The 18,425-nt window shown below is 37.5% G+C and overlaps 1 long non-coding RNA gene and 1 pseudogene across 1 annotated transcript; both read right to left on the reverse strand.

Annotated features, from left to right (window-relative positions):
- Window positions 1-3,343: 3,343 nt before the first annotated feature.
- Window positions 3,344-13,522, reverse strand: LOC148737331 (uncharacterized). The gene is made up of 3 exons (XR_015996620.1): window positions 13,457-13,522; window positions 7,338-7,409; window positions 3,344-3,589 (listed from the first exon to the last, which is right to left on the reverse strand). It is a non-coding gene; the product is annotated as an uncharacterized LOC148737331 (long non-coding RNA).
- A 3,829-nt stretch (window positions 13,523-17,351) lies between these two features.
- On the reverse strand, window positions 17,352-18,222 carry LOC148737332 (uncharacterized; annotated as a pseudogene).
- Between the last annotated feature and the right edge of the window lie 203 nt (window positions 18,223-18,425).

Genomic DNA, 18,425 nt, shown 5'->3' on the forward strand with positions numbered 1-18,425 from the left:
CAAGACGACACATCGTTTCTGTTATTCGAGGTTTCGTGCTTACGCACTCATCAGACAGATTATATATTATATAATAAATATATATTATATATATCTGGAGGAGATGCTTTAGTTGGCTGTATAGTGCTCAATACATAAAGTAGAGCGTAAATAGAAATAGTAAAATCAACAAGGAAACAAAGTTTCCGTGACTCGTAGTTTCATGCTTTCGCAATTTCATGCTTTCGTTGTTGATTTTACTATTTATATATATATATACTAAAACCAATGAAAAACGAAAATCCTCTTTTTCTTTTTCTTTGCTTATGCACTACGCATTTCACCGCTGTTGCGGCACTTCAGGCATAGCAAAGTGTGTTTATTCACTTATCACGTCACAGATCTAATTGTAATTGCAATAATAATTGCTATTGCAATTCGAAGCTCGCGTGAGTAACTAGCGTAATTTCAAATCATTAAGAACGGGTTTACATTTCGAAATAAAAGAATCTTTCTTTGTTCTTTCTCATGACCTCGGAAGGGCCGAGAGTCTTGTAAGACGGAAAGATAGTGTACTGACGTATATATGCACGATCCTTCGCAGTAAAGCACTATTTGAGCAATAGTGAAAATCAGACCTGAAAAAAATTTCAGGCCTGTACGGGATTCGAACCACTGACCTCTGCGATACTAGTGCAGCGCTCTACCAATTGAGCTAACAAGCCAACTGGGAGCAGGCCATCAAATTAATTCGACATAAACCCGTAGATCAAATAGTGCTTTACTGCGAAGGATCGTGCATATATATGTTTCATAACCGCAGTTCATACATATGTTTCATATGTTTGTTGTTGATAGTGAACTGAGGGGTCAATCTCGCAACGCATTCATCAATATGCTTGCTGACTCCCAGCATAGGTGTACGCGGGTCTCTAATTTGTTGTTTATGAACTGTCACTCTATTTCTCAGGACATCACCTATTTCTCCTATATAATTATATCGACATCTTGTACATGGTATTACGTAAATCAAGTTCGTTCAGGAGCAGTTCATCGAGTGTTTTAACCGAAATGCTTTATTCGTGGCTGAGAAGGTGAATTCTTTACCCTGTTTTAAATAGGGGCATGTTCGGCAACGTTTTGTTTTACAAATTTTAACTTCCGTATCAGTGTTCTTTTGCTTGGAGAAATAGTAGTTTGTTAACATCCCTTTTAGGTTTCTGGGTTGTCGCTGACTGTGAATTACTTTAGTCTTGCTCATAATGGATTTTAATAAGGAGTTTTGGTTCAACATTGGAAATCTTCTCCTGACCAGCTGAAATACTTGCGGATTGTTGGGATTCAAAGTTGTTACAAGACAAAGGACATTAATTTCGGTAGTTTGCTCTCACACCCTTCTTAACCCTTCCGTCGTTTGAGTGAGGGCCTTGTTTACACCGTAATCAAGTATCTAAGCTGAATATAGTTTCCTCAGCAGGATTCTTTTGAGATCGTGGAGGCGCCGTTTCCTTCTGTCCTGGTCCTCAACAGTGATACATATCCTCCGAGCCAGGTTGTATGGTATCTTATTTTTAGTGTGTCTTGGAATGGCTGGATGTATATGGGAGATATTGGAATGAATCCGTCGATTCATAATAAATATAAGTTGTTAGGTAAGTATTGTCTTTTCTCATCATCACATCAAGGAACGGAAGTTTTTTGCAGCTAGTTTAAGCATTAAGTTGAATGCTGTTATCTAGACTGTTTAAGATATCATGAATCTCCTTTAATTTTTCCTCACCGTATTGCCAGTTTATATAACAGTCATCTAAGAATCTTCCCCAGTTTATGGCTTATTTCTTCTCCCATTTTGTCAGAGACCTGGTTGTATAATTCGTTCTCCAAATACCCGAGTACGCCTTAAGAGCTGCATCAGCAGTGAAACGCGTAGCGCAAAAGCAAAGAAAAGAGAAAGAGGACTTTCGTTTTTCATTGGTTTTAGTATCTTTATTTGATATAGAATTTGACAGTTTCTTTACATATATAACAAGTTAAAAGGCCTCGAGCCAACAGTGACGCCGCGCCAGAAGGATCCAAAAGGATTTACAGTCCAAACCTCGATAAATAGTGGGAAAAATATTGTAGCACACGAGGACCGACAACTTCGAGCAAAGAAAGACATATACTCAAATAAAAAGTCTAAGAAAGTTAAATAAAATACGTTTCGGTCTGAAAACTTCATCAGTTGTGATACAATGACTTACATATTCCTTAAATAGATTTATATAGGGCGTGATGACACATATAAACAAACAGAGTAATTACTACGCGAAAAATTATCACAATAAAAATAATTAAATGGAAAAATTGTCGAATCCACTGAGAATGCGCGGCGTCACTGTTGGCTTGAGGCCTTTTAACCTGTTATATTTAACAATTATTCCACGAGCGCGCGTTGGATATGAGATGATAGATAGCCAACGAGGCGCGTAGCGCCGAGTTGGCTATAATCATCTCATATCCAACAAGCGCGAGTGGAATAGTTGTTTTATTAAAAACGCCCCCAAGAAAATATTATTTTGTAAGAAGAAACTGGATTTTTTAGCTCCCTTTTGATTTTAAGCTGATGCGAACGCTTACCATATTTGTAGATTACGGTATATTGGCTGATATACCATAATGGCTAAGCCAATAAAAAGTCTTGAATTGCATTATCCAACGATCCAGTTTTTAATAAATATATATATATATATATATATATATATATATATACATAAGTTAAGGAATTAAAGAGGACGCATCGATTCTCTGTATCTCTGAGTTTCGCGCCTAAGCGCACGTCAGACAGAGTTACAGAGAACCCATGTGCCCTCTCTAATTCCCTAACTTATGTATAATTAACGGCCATTTAATTGAAATCTTTTATTATTAAAGACACTAGGGAACGCCTGTCATATAAAGAGTGGATTTCGTAAACGGGCAGTGTTGGACCATTGTCAGATTATAGAATTTCATGTCAAGAATGTGACAGTTCATGTCAGGTTGCATTTTTGTTATAAAAACTAAGATGACCACTTGGAACGGGGAATCTGATACACCTGTCATAGATTCTGTAACACCTTGACTTGCATCAGTTTCAAACAAAAACGTTAAGAGACTTTTAGAGTTGTTGTGCAGCAAAAGATACACATCTTGGCCCCTCTTTCAGAAAGATTTGACAATACATATTATCCACCACTTAATCATTACAAGTTTTTGTTCGTCTAGCCTTGAGAGACTGGTGATAACTGGTCTGAAGTCCGAGTTTTCAACCAGCGGTTGTCAAAGATGGCTGGGAGAATTCTCTGTCCTTAATTTGTTTCATTGTTTTTTTTCTCGGGGGGGGTTTCTTTTTTTTTTTTTTTTTACAGCACAAATTGAAATCAAAAGAGCAGGACTTTTTTTATCTTTAAAACTCGGTCTCTAGGTATCTTTACGTACATCAATATGGGCGAAGACCCACTTGTCAGTAATCCTTAGATTGAAAATTCGCACAGAAAAAAAAAAGAATATTACTCACAAAGACCACAACTTTGTGTTCTTGTCAAAGATTCCCGGGGGAAGGTTTTGCACTTGAATCTCAGACAAGTACCTATAGACAAATCCCACATACATAAATGTTGCATAGCATATAAGACAGCAGCAATACCATTCAAAATCATTTACTTGTTAGTTAGGTACTCCTACACTAGAAGTGTAACTTTAAGTATTTGGCTATGAGTCAATTTCTTCTTTCAGTTCGATTCCTTTTTTCGAATAAATATTAATTAATAGGCTGTAAGATGATTTCTCTTGGTATAAACTAATGGTAAAACCAAGTGCCAGTAGCACATCTTTTAACTTAATGTATCCAGCCACAGAGATACCTTATTTGTTTGTAAACCTGACTGTACCTCGAAGCCCACTTAATTTTCATGATATTCTGAGCCGCAAGAATTTGTAATCAGGTGTCTTCTGGCGAAGGACATTTCACTTGACATTTAATCTTGAAAATTTTGTGAATTCCTAACGTACTTATTGGTGGCAAGTTATGACAAGAACGAGGAAATCCCAGCAAATACGAAACGGAACATAGTAACTAGATTCACAGGTAATTTAGTTATATCAAGTAAGTTGAAATTGTAAATTAGCCACGGTAACGAGTAAAAGAGCTGACGTTTCGAGCGTTAGTCCTTCGTCAGAGCGAATGGAGGAGTTGTGGGTTGTGTGTGGGTTTATATGCAGAAAGTGGAGCTACGCCATAGGTGGGAACATGGCGACGAGAATAACACGAATAAATTAACGGAATGAAAAGCGTTCGTTGATAATTGTGGGATTAAGAGTGTCGATTTGAAAGATAAAGTTTTGTTCAAGAGTTTTGCGGCTTTCCGTATTACCTAAATGCAAGGAAAGACCGCAGATTGCCACCAGCCATATGTTGCTTAGAATGATAAGATAAATTAAAATGTCTAGCGACGGTTTTGATGCGTCCTTGTCATTCCTTTCTACGTCGCGAAGGTGTTCTCGGAATCGGTCACTTATTCGTCTTCCTGGTTCGCCGATGTACAACTTTTTGTAATTAATGCAAGTCATGTAATAGATTACGTTAGCGAAGGTACACGTGAAGTGATCGGTGATCTTAATGGATCGTTTGGGTCCCGACATTTTCTCAGCATTTTGAATGAAAGTACAAGTTTTGCATCGTGCGCGAACACGTATAGAAGTACCGGGTTGGTCATTAGTGTGGAATGAAATAAGTGGAGGTTGCGAAAAGATAGTGCCAGTCTCTCGATCATTTTGAAGTAATTTAAAGTTTTTAAGAATAGTGGATTTAACTGAGTGGTTGTGAGGGTGAAACGTGAGAGTGAATGGAATGCGGTCGGAACTTTCCTTCTGTGATGTTTGTAGTGCTGACTGTCGATCAATAAGTTGGGCGGTGGTGACCCACTCGAACAACACAAACAAGGTAACCACATTTTTCGAAAATCTGGCACACTGACTCTGATTTGTGGGAAAAATCAGAGTCATCACTACGTAAACGACGACGTCCTAGAAACTGAGAAAAGGGAATGGAATTCTTAACATGAGATGGATGCGAAGATGAATACAGCAAGTAACTATGTGAGTCTGTAGGTTTGTAATACACACTAGTGCATAAACCGAAGCCTTCTATTGAAACTTTGATATCTAAAAAAGGGGGAGAATTGTCGGAAATTTCCCAGGTTTATTTCAGAGCCGGGTGAAAAGAATTGACTGCAGTTATGAATTGAATTAGCTCCTCTCTGGTAGAGGAGGTAGCGCCGATATCTTCGTCGATGTAGCGACCGTATAGTTCAGGTTTGGGGCCAATGTTTTGGCTAAAAAAATTGTGTTCAACAAAACCTACAAAAAGATTGGCATAGATGGGTCCCATTTTGGTACCCATGGCTACGCCATTGGTTTGTTTGAAAAAGTGGTCCCCGAATGAAAAACAATTAAGCGCGAGCTCTAGCTCAGTTAAGCGAAGTAGGGTTTCAGAGTTAGGTTCCTTAACAGCGCGTTGATAAAAAAAAAAATGGGAGGACCAGAAGACCTTCGCCATTAGGAATTGCAGTGTAAAGAGGAGTAATGGCCATGGTGAAAAGAAATTCAATCATTACACCCACCTTCCACGTAAAAAAAGAGCTGGGTTTTCAAATCTCTGGGATTAGTGAGGAAGAATCTTCAGTAAGTGTTGTACTCAAATTTGTCTTACCCCTCATGCGGACTAGATGTTGGATTATTGTATCCATCATCGTCATTATAGTTGTAATAGTTATAGCTGTCATAATCTGTAAATCTCGTGCCAACCGGCACATAGAGTCTTTGCGGTATTGTTTATTTGAACCAGTCTGATGTGAGTTTTCTGGCCCCATTCCAACAATTAACGACCTGAAACAAATGTTTTTCAGGCGGTTCTTCTTCAGATATTACTCGGTCTCCCCGAGCCCTTTTCCTATATGGTGTCTCGGAAATAGCTTCGACTTGCGATGTTTTCATTTTACGACATATGCCCGACAACTCTATCAGCTTTTACTGAATTTAATCATCATGCCAAACAGGTGCAGCTCTATTGCTGATCGTAGCTCTGATTTTTTTTTAGCATTCAGTCTTCTTAGTCTAAAGTCATTTATATATTTGGATATATAGGATAGGAAATACTTTTCGATGAAGTAGATGAATTTTGAATCATTTTGCGTTTCTTGATATACTAATTGCAATTCAGTTATAAAAATAGAGGCTACCAAAACCAGGATTGGCAGGCCTATGAAGCAGAAGATATTTTTTTAAAGAGGTCACAATGTTTCTATGAAAACCTCTGGTTAATTGTTAAAAGAATGATCGCAGCTTTTGAGAAATAACCGGGCAAAACTTATCGTTGGAAGCTCGTTTTAAGGAAAAAATGAAAAAAAAAGAGAAGGACGCTATAACCTTAACAAAACATTGCTTTTTAAAGGGACGTAGCCTTTTTTTGGGCATTGACTTTCCATTACTTCTTTCTAACTTTTCGATGTCTAACATTGTATAGGAAATGCCAGAAGCAAGCAAGCGAATCTCCATGCATATTTATCGACAGTAAAGTCCCACAAAGAACCTAAGATGTCGAACATCCAGTTCCTAGTGGCCTAGCTGCATACTCCTCACTCTAATGGTGCCAATAATGCTTGGTCTTTTTCGGAGTAGAGACTGAGGTTACTAATGAGGAAAATTTTCACTGCAGCGTCATTCTTTTCGCCCTAAAATTATCAGTTTTCAAATAAAAAAAAGAAAAAAAGGAAACCAAAGGGTCATTAATCCATATCCACATAGGGTCAAAAACTTCAACAATAAGTCAAATTTATAGACATAGGATAATAACTATTCTTATAGCAGCTTTAGGTAAATTAAAAGATTTGCGTGTTTGTTTTTGTTTTTGTTTTCTATTTCTTTATTCATTTATTTTTCCTTTTGTTTTGTCTTTTATCGCATTGCTTTATGTATGCTCTTGAAACAAACGATCCTATAAGTTTTGTTTGTGATCGCATGATCTCTTAAAATACAACTGAAAAGTAATGAACGATGCCTTTGCCAACTGTTCAGTTCGTAGTCGTGAGTTCCTTCCTCCTCATACGAATTAATCTTGAAGTTGTTCTTGAGATTTCTGATCTACGGACTTTAACATGAATTTGCTGGCACAATCATTCTCTTGAAAAAGTCCTCCTACATGTAATATAATTTCCCATATCAAGTTATTGTATCTAAAAGTGGAAGCGTCACCGAATTATACGCTATAAAGGAAAATGGGTACTTTAGCTCTTTATTGCTACTCTTATAGTGTCTTAAAATAGTTAAACCCAACTTACAGCCAACCCAGTTCGGTATTTGTACTAAAAATATCTGACGCCAATTCCTTCAACGGGTTTCTGGACAATGAACTACAAATGCAACAAAAACAAAATAAGTTACAAGTGCATTTATAACTAATTAATTGTAGACTTATTTTAAGACCTTTGAAGCTAGAAACCTGTAACAAAGAGAGGTAATTACTCGCCTATATATATATATATATATAGGAAAAATATTGTAGTACACGAGGACGGACAACTTCGAGCTAAGAAAGACATCTACTGAAATAAAAAGTCTAAGAAAGTTTAATAAAATACGTTTCGGTCCGAGACCTTCATCAGTTGTAATACAATGACTTACAAATTCTTTAAATAGATTTATATAGGGCGTGATGACACATATAAACAAACACAGTAATTACTACGCGAGAAATTATCACGATAAAAAGAAATGGAAAAATTGTGGAATCCACTGAAAATGTTAAAGAACCACCGTTGACTTGAAAGGCGAGAATTGTACTAAAATTCCTAATCGATGCTGAGACTGGGACCTTTGATGCCCGCCCAATTTATATTTATATATAGGAGAAGTAGTGTGGCACACGAGGACGGACAACTTCGAGCGAAGGAAGACATATACTCAATAAAAGGTCTAAAAACTTTAATAAAAAACGTTTCGGTCCGAGACCTTCATCAGTTGTAATACAATGACTTAAAAATTCCTTAAATAGATTTATATAGGGCGTGACGACACATATAAACAAACATAGTAATTACTACGCGAAAAATTATCACTATAAAAAGAAATAGAAAAATTGTCCAATCCACTGAAAATGTAAAGGAACCAGCGTTGACTTGAAAGGCGAGAATTGTACTAAAATTCCCAATTAATGCTGAGACTGGGACCTTTGACGCCCGCCCAATTTGAAAAAATTATCCGCATTAATTATAGTTTATTCTCTTTTTGGAGTGAAATTCCTGGCGCTTATTTAAGCCGAAGGGTGCCAGAGAGAACAGCTGTGCGCTCCAATATGCTTCTTTGGTAATTAGAAGTTTCTCGATGTTACCTGAGCTGTTTACTGTTGCCTGCACTTGATCAATGCATTGGAATGAGAAATCGCTTAAATCGTGTGGTGTTTTGTTAACTTTCTTTCTACAGGTTCATGGCATAGCCATGGGCCCTAAGAACGCCTGCAGTTATGCAGATCTTGCCATGGGTGAAATAGATTCTCAGGCTAAGTTGTCTGGCCACATAAAGCCGGCTTTGGGGTGGCGATACCGTGATGATGTTTTTGATCTCTGGCAAAAAGGCCTTCCGGCACTGCATGAGTTTACTGAATTTATAAACTCTTTGTACCCCCCTATAAAATTCGAATTAGCTTTTTCCGAAGGAGAGCTTCATGTGCTAGATTTAACTCTACATCTTATCGAGGGTCTTATTAGGACAGACATTTACTCAAAGCCAACTGATAGTCACCTGATAGTCATCCTAAACACGTTTTCAAAGCGATCCCTTATAGTGTGGCGACGAGGTTACAAAGAAATTGCTCCGAACAAGCTTTTCTTGTCAAGAGAATAACCGAATACAAGGGTTATCTGGTTACTCAGAGTTACCCTTCCAAATTAGTGGACGACCAGTTTCGTAAGGCCTCTACCATACCTAGAGATGATCTACTTAGGACTCAGGCCAGATCTAAGAGAAAACTATTCCCATTTGTGACCACATTTAATCCAAATTTACCTGATGTAAGTCGCATCATTAAAAAACATCTGGGTATTTTTGAGTTCATTCCCAAGTTAAAAGAGCTTTTTCCTTTAAATTCCATCATAGCATCCTTCCGCTCTAAAAACCTTAAAGAATTGTTGGCGCCATCCCGTTACGGACCTATCACTGAAAGCGAAGGGGTTGCCGTGGTCAAGGGATGTTTTAAATGTAATAGAACAAGATACGATCTTTGTCGCAACTTTTTGGTTGAATCTAATACCTTTCTAAGTTTTCAAACAGGCAAAAGTTACAAGGTACGATCGGAACTTTCCTGTGATTATAAGAACATAATTTATTTGGCTTCGTGCAAGAAATGCCGCCTACAATACATTGGTTCCACATCAAATGACTTTAGGGTTAGATTTCGCAACCACAAGTCTGCTATGGTCACTAAGAAAAAGACCTGTGAAGTAGCGGTACATTTTAACAAAACACCACATGATTTAACCGATTTCTCATTCCAATGCATTGATCAAGTGCAGGCAACAGTAAACAGTTCAGGTAACATCGAGAAACTTCTAATTACCAAAGAAGCATATTGGAGCACACAGCTGTTCCCTCTGGCACCCTTCGGCTTCAGTAAGCGCCAGGAATTTCACCCCAAAAAAATAATAAACTATAATTAATGCGGATAATTTTTTCAAATTGGGCGGGCGTCAAAGGTCCCAGTCTCAGCGTTAATTGGGAATTTTAGTACAATTCTCGCCTTTCAAGTCAACGTTGGTTCCTTTACATTTTCAGTGGATTGGACAATTTTTCTATTTCTTTTTATAGTGATAATTTTTCGGGTAGTAATTACTGTGTTTGTTTATATGTGTCATCAGGCCCTATATAAATCTATTCAAGGAATTTTTAAGTCATTGTATTACAACTGATGAATGTCTCGGACCGAAACGTTTTTTATTAGAGTTTTTAGACCTTTCATTGAGTATATGTCTCCCTTCGCTCGAAGTTGTCCGTCCTCGTGTGCTACACTACTTCTCCTACCATTTATCGAGGTTTGGACTGTGAATCCTTTTGGATCCTTCTGGCGCGGCGTCACTGTTGGCTCGAGGCCTTTTAACTTATTATATATATAAATAAATATATATATATATATATATATATGATACGATATTTCCAAGGCTCTCTGATAGGGTTAGCGTTAGCGCGCGATGAGAGTACTGTATCCGGTGGTCTGGGTTCAAGCCCGCTGTCAAAATACTCATGGGACTCTTTCTTTATAGTCACCCAATTCCAATCTATAATTGTGTTTTTTAATTGTCTGAATGGTTTCCTTCCCCACAATGTTTTTTTTCCTACCTCTCCTTACTAGCTCTCTTCTATGCTTAATTTCACTTGTTTAATCTATTATTCTGGAATTACCGTGGTATTTAATCATGCCTGCAACAAGGTGTCTTTTTCGAATTAATAAATGGATAAATAGAAATTTCAAATTTCCATGCAATTAAACTCTACTGGCATAGCTTGTTCTCGATACATGCAGACACTTTTCACTTTAATTATGGATTGAAGCCAAATGCCGAAGGTCCCCGAAAAGCGTATGTCAGATCCTAACACCAAATTGTACGCGCCTTCTGTTTTGTTTTGTTTTCCTTTTGTACTCCATTTCGCTTAAGAACTTTATCGCGTTCGCCTCAGGGGAAGGCCTACTAATCATGTCGTTTTTTAGTTCTGCGGGTTCAACGATACCCCGAAAGTATCGATCCAAAGCGAGACAGTTTTCAACTGTTTGATGCTCTAAATCCGCGGGGATGACATGCTTTTACTTTTTGACCCAACAAAATGAATAACTTCAAACTAAAACCAAGCCACCATTCGGTGTTTTGATATATATATATAACCAAAATAGCGGAATGAGATCATCATCTACTAAAAAGTGTTCAATAGCAGGGCTAGAGCTATGGATAATTATATATATATTGTGGTAGGAAAAAGACAAGTAAACTACAAGTTCATCCCTACAAGCCTTTTTCGTGGTCGCCCACTCATCAGGGGATTTCGTGGTCGCCCACTCATCAGGAAAATCCCCTGATGAGTGGGCGACCACGAAACAGGCTTGTAGGGATGAACTTGTAGTTTACTTGTCTTTTTCCTACCACAATATATACTTCGCTCTACTTCTATGTATTGAGCACTGTTCTACGAAAATCAAGTGACACTTTATATATATATATATATATATATATATCGGGTCGTTTGGGGTGACCATCTCGGTTCTCCCCATCCTAGCATCAGCACTGCACTGATGAGACCCAGAAGGCCGAAACATTACTGTCTGCAGGTTAGATATAGCTCTTTGGCATACAAAGCTTTGATTTCATGTCCAAATTGAGCACTCTATCTAGGATGATTCATTGCTGTTGCAATTGCGCATGCTCGCTAGTTTACTCTAGTTTGAGCACTCTGGCATGGCTTAGAGGATACCACAAAGGTTGGGTCGTTTGGGGTGAACGTCTCGGTTCCCCCCCCCCCCCCCATCTTAGCATCAGCATTGCACTGATAAGGCCCAGAACGCCGAAACAGTACTGTCTGCAGTTAGTTATATATATATATATATATATATATATAATAATACCTCAAGGTTTAGGTTACTTGAACTTTTACTGCAACTCTGAGTTTCATGCCTCTTGCGAAGTGATCGTCAGGCAACTGCCAGAAATAACGGTTACAATCCACCAAAATTTAAAAGACAAAACAATGTGTACATGCGCGCGCAACATACTGCACGCGCTATCGTAACGTTACGTTCTTTAACAGGAATTTCCTGACATGTCTGCAACCTGATGTCAGCTCATTTCTTTTGTTTAAACTTGCCATCTGCGGTTTGCAAATGATAAAATATTTTTCCCACAAACACAAAGTGCATCTTTTAGCTACATTGGAATACGAACTAGCTTGTTTCACCTTGCGCCACTTAATATTAAACTTAGTGTCCTTATCTTTAAGACTCCATATATATTTTTAAGACTCCCTATATATTTTCTAAGTTCAGTAGCATGCCTGTAACAACAGGCATGCTACTGAACTTATTTTTTTACTTTATTTTTTTACAGGCATGCTACTGAACTTAGCAAATATATATGGAGTCTTAAAGATAAGGACACTAAGTTTAATATTAAGTGGCGCAAGGTGAAACAAGCTAGTTCGTATTCCAATGTAGCTAAAAGATGCACTTTGTGTTTGTGGAAAAAATATTTTATCATTTGTAAACCGCAGATGGCAAGTTTAAACAAACGAAATGAGCTGACATCAAGTTGCAGACATGTCAGGAAATTCGTGTTAAAGAACGTAACGTTACGATAGCGCGTGCAGTATGTTGTGCGCGCATGTACACATTGTTTTGTCTTTTAAATTTTGGTGGATTGTAACCGTTATTTCTGGCAGTTGCCTGACGATTGCTTCGCAAGAGGCATGAAACTCAGAGTTGCAGTAAAAGTTCGAGTAACCTAAACCTTGAGGTATTATTATCCATGGCTCTAGCCCTGCTATTGGGCACTTTTTAGTAGATGATGATCTCATTCGGCTATTTTGGCTATATATATATATTGTTTTTTTTTTTTTTTGCTATCTCTCTGCCATCTATCTGGCGGTTTCAAACTCATAAAAGTCGTGCTTAGCCTTCTCTTTTTCTCCTCCATCTACTTCAAATTTTTTTCCGGAACAGTTAAACTCTCTTCGCAATTCTGGATATCTGTAACGCTTATAAGAAAAAGTCTCATGCTACATGGAGCGTTCGGCCACTCTTTTTCTTTTTTTTCATAAATCTCCAACCCCCTGTTATTTGTTTTATTTCACCTGTTAGCTCATTTATTAACAACAATATAGGTATTACTGTTACTATTATAATAATCATTATTATAATCATCATCATAATCATCAGTTCTTTAACTATTATCCTTAATATTGTTATTATTTTGCCTTTGTGTTCCTGTCTCCTTCGTTTTAATCGTCTTCCCTTATTTTTTCCACTCAGACCAATTCTGATGATGAACACCGAATTATTTTTCATTCGTATAGTGTAGGTTCTTGCACCCTTTTACTTAAAAATCTGATTCAACTAGCGCATTCTTTGATGTATCAAACGCGCGGTCTTCATTTCTGCTGAAATTGAACTCTCCATGCAATAGAGTCCACGTAACTATGTTGACAAGGTTCATTACAATTCCATGCAATTTTGGTTGCAGTTTATGCTTTGGGGTATTTAAAATTAATTAAGGAATTCCATAAAAGTGCAAGATTTTATCCGAGCCAACATGAATAAACTCAAATCAGAGCTACATTAAAAAAAAATTATCCGTTGGTCCTCCAGGCTTTCTCACAGGTGTCTCGCATAGTACTGTTACTAAATACAGTGGCATCCCCTACTTACAGATACAACAGAAAAGGGTTCTTTCTAAAAATTCCTGAAGACAAATTCTTCAGCTGGTTTTCATCGAGAAACCTATAACAAGAAAATATTTTAAAGCATTGATTAAAAAAGACTTTTAAGATGACAAAAGACCTAAAAGCAAAAAAACGGCAAGTAATATGGCATCACTGTGTACAAATGAAGAGACAAATTAAAACACAAACAGAGAAACAGAAGGAACAAGGAAAAAAATTAACAAACAGACAACATCAACAAGTAACATCCTTGTTGGTATCCCTGTGTACGACAGGGATGGATGGAAGGGGAGAAAGGGAAGGGCGTGGGCTGAGGCTAAGTTGAAGAAGAATTTTTGGTTACAAGGCAACGCTTTACAGTGAAATAAACCCTTCCCTTTCCATCTCCTTTTCATATGGGCTGAGATGGGCTTGAAGTAAAGTTGACTACGAAAATAAATTCAAACAATATCTCCTAGATACCCATTATTTTCTTCTCATGATTATAAGTTTGTTCAGTTTATAATGATTCTCTTTTTAACATATAATGTAGACACCTTATTTCTTGTAGAATTGCAGGACTCAAGTATTTTCTACCTACATATTTGGTCGTAATATAAGCGAGTGAAAGAATATTGGAATTCATTTAATGTCGTGCTGGAAACGGGGTTTTCTATTAAAGGCGAGGAGGAGGCCGTATCAGCTCATGAAAATTTCTCAGGAACGAGCTACTATCCAACAAAATCTCGCCTAATAATCCTTTTTTTTATTTCTCTCGATTATGTCTGGACGTGTTACCTGACCCAACAACTGATAAGTGTCTTGTGATATTCTCTTAATAATTGTTCCCGTGTAAGTCCCCCACCATTTTCATGCCAATAAACGTGATTAAACACATAATTCTTGTAAACTTATCTGGTGCAGTGAAAGTTAAAATCATTTAATTTTTCAGCTCTCAAATAATGGAACTTCTTAATCAAATGAGCTGACAATGTTAATTGGAAGTATGGTGTGCTGAGACTTTGGTGATCAGGTACGAAGTAGACACTTCCAGTACTTCCTCCACAGTGTAAGTGTAAAAGAGACAGATCAAATAATGCATTACCTCTGGAAGCAGCACACTGAAGAGGTGAAAATGTTGGAAGATAATGTTTTGACTGTTTGTCAAAATTATAAATCATAAAGAGTGCACTGTCGAATTTCAGCCAGGAGCAGATATGCTCTGGCAGAGCTGGGCTGCCAATGAACTCAACCAGGCAGCTACATATCCTTCCCCATATGCAAATGTTCATAAAGGAAATTTAAACACTATGGGGGGGGGGGGGTAGTATTGGAATGGGTAAAGATGACATCTGAAAGCCTTACACTATGGAAATGAGAACCTCTAATACTGAAAAGGTAAACAACTTTCTTGCCTCTCTTCCCCCAAACCTTTCAGAAAAAAAAAAAAAAAATACAAATTCCAGAGAGTTACAGTTCACGATTTAAAATGGCATTGGACAGTTAGGTCTCCCTTGGATTGGGCATTTTGCAGACAGGTTAAGGCCAGAACCCATGCATTGACAGATCAATGCCTTGTAGCATTGTATTGATCTCCTATACTTAGAGGCAGTGAGAAGAGGAAAGTTTGATCCTTTTGTTTCTGTTCTGAGAGCACCTATAGGCAATAGAGATGGAGATGTTAAAGGAGGACCACCCCCAAAGACTCTTTTGAGGGTTTCTGGTAAAGACGGCGTTGGGGAGCGTGCTAGAAAGCAGGAGATGTTGCAGAAATCAGAGGAGGACCTGAAACAATACTTGCAGAAGACAGATTTTCGTCATGTAAGGTAGGTATCAGGTCAGGGGGTGCGGACTGGGATACTTGGCTTCAAGAGTAAAAGAACATTTTAGTGATGAAGCTAACAGGTATAACAAGTTACCAGTTAGGCTTATTGGCATTCAAGCCATTTCATTGGCTCGATATTACTATCGTCTTGTTGACACTTAAGAAATGAGGATGAAACTGAGGCACAAACAATCCAATGACTGGCTCTTAGCAGGATGGGTTAACCTTCTGAGGAATGCAGGGGGGGAGGGGGTTAATAGAATAGAGACCAATTCTGCTCAAGTGGCAGAACTGAAAGAAATGTGTAGTATGTATTTTAATTTGATGTCTTTGTTTTTTTCATCCAGTGTTAATGTCACAACATGAACAGTTGGACATGCTATTCCCTATCATGCAAATTTGCTGTTTACGAGGTATAGGGTGGGTTATGGCATTGTCTCTTTGCAGGCTAAAGAGGCCAAACATTCTGGAGTGAAGGAAGATTTAACCTTAACTAACCGGTCAAATGTAAGCACTGCCACAGGTAAATGGTGGCAAGTAATGTGAAGTAATTATTTTTGCTGATTTGACCTCCCAGAACATCAACCAATGCCCTCTTCTTATACCTCACACTAACAATAACAATAATAACATTTATTATTTGTATATCGCTTTTTCTATAAAATATTCAAAAGCTCATCACAACAGTAATTAATAACTAAAATTATACAATTCTTTGTATAAAATCATAAATTATATATATTTATTTACACTCAATTAATGAAAGATAATTACAAATAAAAATATAGATATACTGAGATAGCTGAAATGATTAATTAAATAACACTACCTATCACGTTCTCTACCACACTGTTGCCAATCAAATGTTTGCAATTGTGGTGGGAATAAAGAAAATTACTTTCTCAGTTGTCAAGTTTGTTCGTCTAGTATTGACCATGTGACTTGTTCAAGCAACAGAGACCTGACAGAATCAGTGTTGTGTGCACTAAAACCCATTGTCTATAAATAGTGCAATACTTGCTTTCCTGATAACTTATCACTGTTGTCTCATCTGAAGTCCTGCAATACCCCTGAGGTAAGAAGTGTAGCTATCAATCCAACTTTGATGACAGTACCTGGTTTAAAGGAAGCTTTACATAGTAGAGGATTAAGCACTGCAGGTAGTAAGGAAATTGAAGGTGCATTGGCTGGAGAAGAGTAGTTGATTTATTTTTTAATCAACAGTTTCAATCTCCTAAAATATTTCATTTGATTTTTATTTTTCTTGGTTAAGTTGGTGCACAATAAGGCATCCTTGCTATTAGAATGATAACTAAGCTCTCAACAAATTCTGTGTACCTGTAATGTGAGTAATATGCCTACTTTATAAGATAAATGTTTTAAAACTGGTGCAAAGCTGTTTAAAGTAGCTATGTTTGCTAAACAGGTTAAACCTGTCGGAACACAAAAGTACTTTTGTCACTGATATTTGCTGGTGTGCACTGATATATTAGATAGAAAACTTTATAAACCCATTTTTTTTTTTTTTACTGACTTGCATTCTAGAGGCAGCTAGGATTTCTGCTCTAATGTTTTATGGAATTTTGTACATAAAGGTTTGGCCAATAAACCCTTTACATGCTAACAACAGTATAAATATTCTCCATACTGTTCTCAATACATTTTCCAAGGTGCTGACAAGGAGAATTTGTTTAACAATCAAAAGATTCCCTAGTTAGTAATTATTTCCTTCATTCTTGTGACTTTATGTTTAATTTGGGGTTCATATTGTAAAAAGAAATTAGATGCTGGTAGCTGTTAGGGGTCAAAGGAATAATAACTAATGACTCAGCATTTTGCTTATTATGTTGACACAATGCATTTGTTTTAGTAATAGATCTGTCTTAAATAAAAGGTACAAAAGGTTGCAGCTTAATAGTTTTAAGAGCAGGATGATGCAAACATAGATAAATGAAATTTGTATTTAATAGGAGTAATTCTCTATACTGATAGGATAATTTCATAAATGAATAAGACATCATTGTCAGTCAAGTAATAAACATGCTTTTAGCTGTTATGTTTAGGTAAATCCATACTTCTATCTATTTACTCCAGTGTATTTCTGTCTACAAGATATAAAGATGAAATTGTAGAATATATGCTTGTACTAAAAATGTATTTTTTTTTAGAACTTTGTTTCAGATTACGTTCAGGGTTGTCATTCTTAGCTATATGAAGTTTCGTGACAAGGGCTAACAATACATTAGCAAGTTATGCTGTTACCTAAATAACTGCCAAGTCAGATGGTGTTCAAATTCAATAGCATTTGTAAACTTGAGTCCTTTGCAAATCCTTCTCGATCATAGCGCTTCACGTAAAATGTGGTTGTTACCTTTTGTTGTTTTACTGAGTAAATCGATTGAAGCGGCGTAGTTTGCGTGACAACAACAATTAACTTGCCGCTGTAGCTTTCAAGCAAGCGACGATCCTCAGGAATATTCTCGAAGTGCCGCTTCTTGAGAAAATTCTCTCCCTTAAATCTCGCTGGAGACCAAATTTTCTCTGCCGTGTCGAGCCTTCAGTTTGGCAATTGAGCGTGATTTTCTTACCATTTTTGGTTGTTTCCGCGCTTCCCCCGTAGCCTTGTACTAAAAACCCAGATATGCTTAAAGACTTGACATGGCATAAATACAATGATTGGGGTCATAGGATCGGTCATTCTAGTGCGAGTGAGCTTTGCATCAATAGAGAGCCCGATTTCCTTAACAAAGCCATTCACCACGGACCCGCAGGCTCCAGCTTGTTGCCTGTGAGTTTCTCTAACACGGGATCAAGGTCTCTCATCCCGTAGTTGGGGTTATTTTCTGCAAAACGAACCCTCCTTAACCATTATTTCTCCGCAGAAAATTTCATCTCTACTGAGTTGGTATTTCAAAACCGGTCTTCTCTCTCTCCGTTTCATCCTCCATGTCGAAGTGCGTTAAACATAGTTTGTTTGATGTGCTCGCGCTGTCATTATTTGCCGCCATTTTTGAATAGGCCGTTACTTTTCGTGCCAACTGCTGCTGACGATTTCTGCGCCAGCGCGCATCAGAGTTGCGGAAGGAAAACCCTAAGCAACCGACCTTCATTTGCATTGGTGTTAGGAATTCATCTACAATGACTGATCTGC

Source organism: Stylophora pistillata, chromosome 2 (genome assembly GCF_964205215.1).
Source record: "Stylophora pistillata chromosome 2, jaStyPist1.2, whole genome shotgun sequence".
In the NCBI taxonomy this organism is placed as follows: Eukaryota; Metazoa; Cnidaria; class Anthozoa; order Scleractinia; family Pocilloporidae; genus Stylophora; species Stylophora pistillata.